Here is a 3948-nt window from a genome sequence, read left to right on the forward strand (position 1 = left end):
AGGAAAAAAAGGTGCATCACAATACACCTGAGACTGCATTCCCACCCAGTATGCCATCAAATAAGTCACAGGCAAGGATTGTCAATACAAAACACTGAAGAAAGAAGAAACCCGTTTGAAACAAAAGCAAAAGGTCATTCTGGGTCTGGAGTCAAAAATGCTCATTCTGAGTCTATGCAACTCAGCGACTGTGTTATGTTCATCCAAAACAAAGACACATCATTATGCGTTCTCATGATGCATGAGGGGAATTGCTTTTTAGCCTGAGAGGGCATTTTGGACACAGCCTGTCTGATACTAGTGCAGGAGAAAATCATTTGGACAAGAGGGAGCAATTTTTTACCCTGGTAACTCTTTTAGACTTTAGAACGGCTGACATATTTCAACGTTATTTCTGAGCAAACAAGGCCACAGTTCTGTTTTGAGGTGTATGTGCACTAAAAGATGTTTACATGTCTTAAATCCCACATTTAAAGGTCCCTAACCCTAGTAAAAGGTTCCATTTTTATACTGCGTGTTTTCTGCGTCACAGCTGCATTACAGCTCCACCCAGAAGGAGAGGTTAGGAAAATGTGGGTCCTTTTTCAGGTTGGCCTTATATTGAGACTGAATGGCCATTTCATTTGTCTCACACTATTATTCAATGAATCCCAAATTAATTCCCGAGTAGGTGGGACTAGCGGTTCAGCTGCTTGTCCCAGGAAACTTTCAGGTGTCAGAAGATCTAAGAAATGATCTACCAATCAAAGTTTTATGATACATACTGATTTAGATATACTGTGTAACGTTCAAGGACACTAGCTGCTACAGAACTAGTGAAGCATGGATGCAGGATGGGCGACCTCCACAGAATATCACTGTAGCTTGTGTCCACTTCCATCAGCAAGTAATGAAGTTGTCTAAGAAAAGAAACTGCAAAACCAAAGTGAGGGGCATTGAATAATATCACATTTGTGTCCTCCATTTGTATCAGAACAATATTTCCAATTACAATGCAGTTGTCAGACAAAGAAACAAAGTTTGTTACAAACCTTGAGAGTTACTGTTAAGCAAATGCTGTGAGATCTGGTGTATTTTCATGTACTGTTTATATATATATATATATATAGTTATTATAGTAATGCAAATAAAAATGGAAAACATCACTTTCAAAGAGCTTTGCGACAAGCTGTGTGAGCTGTGTGATTTGAGACAAATGTTTAAAATGCTACATTCAGGAACTTCTCTCTATCCCATAAATTTATATAAATCCTATATGTTCTACTGACTGTCGGCATTTTGAACTGCAGCCCTCTGGATCTGCTTCTTGCTTTCATTGGGAATAATTTGGAAGTTCTGGCATTAGATTTCTTGCAAAATCCCTTCCACTAGACAGATGAATTGTAGCCCACATCAAAAGCAGTGAGTAGAAACAAAATGTATTATCACACTATCAGCAACATGCAAACATTAGGCAATTAGGCAGGCAAGACAGACACAAATAATAAATCTGAAAATCCAATAAAATCAGTTCTAATCAACAATGGCCAAATGATCACTGGCTACCCATAAATTAAACTATGTACACTGATGATAAAGATCCGGCAGACCGAGAGACCACACACCCTGGCTTCCACACTTACATCTCCCATGCATATTTACTTAAATCTGTTTGAGCATTATTTTATCCTGTTCCTCCTCTGCATCTATTTAATTCAATTGTAAGCCTGATCACCTATGGATCTAATCTGGCTCATTGAATTAATAAAATCTGACTTCGGAGCATCTAGTTCTCCCAGTAACTGACTGCTCCTGTGATTCTATTATAAAAATCACCTTGAAATGGTAAATTGACCATAGGCATAGAATAGAAATCTGATCTTGAGGCATTTCTGCCCAAGCTGGCTTGCTTAGCATTAAACTTGTTTGTGCACTGAATTAGAAAATACCAACAAACAAGGGATATGCAGCACAAAACATTTTTGTTTGTTGATTTTTTTGTATTCTTTATGTATTCTTTGTTATTATCTACACTTATAAATTTGCCATTCATTATGTATTGCTTCACAAATTTACAAGTGTGGAACTCATACTGCCAGTCCCCAATCTCAGACTTGTGTCATTGGCCATTTCACCGACTTCAAATAGATTGGGAGGTAAGAAAGCGAGTCATTAGCTCTTTCAACCAACAAGACAATCCAGCTGAGCAACCATCTCAGCTGCTTCAACATCTGCTGAGTCGGGTGGATCATGTAAATCAATTGAAATGGCTAAATCTAGGACAAAAATCTGGGTTAGTTGGATTGTGTGTCCACAGTTTTACTTTTTGCCAACCAGGCTCAATTTGAGAGCTTGGTGGTATGCTAGTAGTGGATCCTTCCTGTCCTCTTTATTCTTATTTACTTAGGCCTACTTCCCAGTTCCAAATAGTGTAAGAATAGCATTATCACCCACTGAGTAGACCTGTTTGTAAGTACTATAGTTGCTTTGGCAGACCTGTGCTGTTGTGTGCAGCCATGTTCAGTCAGCCAGATAAACTAACAGTGTGTCCTCAGGCGCCCCATAAGACAGCCACTGACCTGGCTAATACGGGTGCTGCCCTCTGCACGCGCGCGTGCACGCACACACACACACACACACACACACACACACACACACTAGCCTACAGTCTCCAGCCTAGATTTGACTATAGTGCTCAAATCTATAATCTAGTGTGATGTTTGTTTCTTCTGGGGTTTTTTCTGTTTGCTTATTGTCTTTTCTCTCTCCCTGTTTTCCCTTAACCTTTCCTCTTTCTGTACCACAAAATTTTTGTTGTCTCCCCAGTGCCTTGGTCCATTGTTTGCTGCGTTCCTATTTTAGTCTTTAGTTAGTTTGCCAGCTCAAGCATGAACCCCGTCCCTGGCTTTGAGCCTCAAGCCACTGTCACTGGAACAGGAAAGATGTTTTATGTAAACAGTAATATAATGTCCTAGTTGCCTGTGTAACAGTGTAACAATTCCCTCAGAAGTTCACCCAACCTGAAAGGAAAATACCCACTGAGTCACATAGTTTTTGGCTCATGTTTATTGTTTCTGTGCTACTTCAGATGCACAGGTCACTGTTTAGTGCACAAGCTACAGCGCGTCTTGGAAGACGGAATTCAAATTTGCTTTCTACTCTTCTGCTCACAGGATCCCACTTGCTTCATAACTCCATCAAACATCCCACTGACAGACATCAGGAAATGACAGTGATGGTAACATATCAATTTACAGGCTGCTAATTTACCATCGTTATGGCTCATTATCCCGAAATATATCACTAACCTCATATTAAGGACACAATAATGTGCATTAATGAAGCTAAGAAAACAGATATTATAGTATATAACATTATTGTTTATAGTGGTGACTTACAGTATTTGTTTACTTGATTATTGCTGATATTGATACTGAATTTTACAATACTGAAGTTATGGCATATTTCCACTTATGAAAGTATCATTTATGACTGTTGGGGCTACTTTATCACAGCAGGCTAGATATTTATGCTTAGAGGGGGCATAATGTGTTGTTTCTCTGGCTTATAGAGGGATGAACTTCCAACGAGTGAATTTGAAGCATTTCCTATATGTAATATTTATATATTACATATATAAATTACACTTTTATAACTGGCAGAAAGTTCCAGGATGAGTTGTTAGAATCAGTATGATCAGCCGGAAGGTCAGCTTTCACTTGAAGTAAAACCTGGAGAGTTTCGTTTTTTACTCTTATTGAGTAAAAATCAAAATAAATTACAGATAGCCAGCATTTCCTGCATTTCTACAAGCTCAGGAACACCACATGACATTTCATAAAGCTACCTTGCCCCAAATTCTAACATAAAAGCCAAATAAAGGACAACTTCTGGATTATGTAAAATAGAGATCCAAGATGTTTATGAGCCAAAAACTGAAAAATGATGGTATTTCCTTTAAAGAACATA

This window comes from Centroberyx gerrardi, chromosome 6 (assembly GCF_048128805.1).
Source record: "Centroberyx gerrardi isolate f3 chromosome 6, fCenGer3.hap1.cur.20231027, whole genome shotgun sequence".
Lineage (NCBI taxonomy): Eukaryota > Metazoa > Chordata > Actinopteri > Beryciformes > Berycidae > Centroberyx > Centroberyx gerrardi.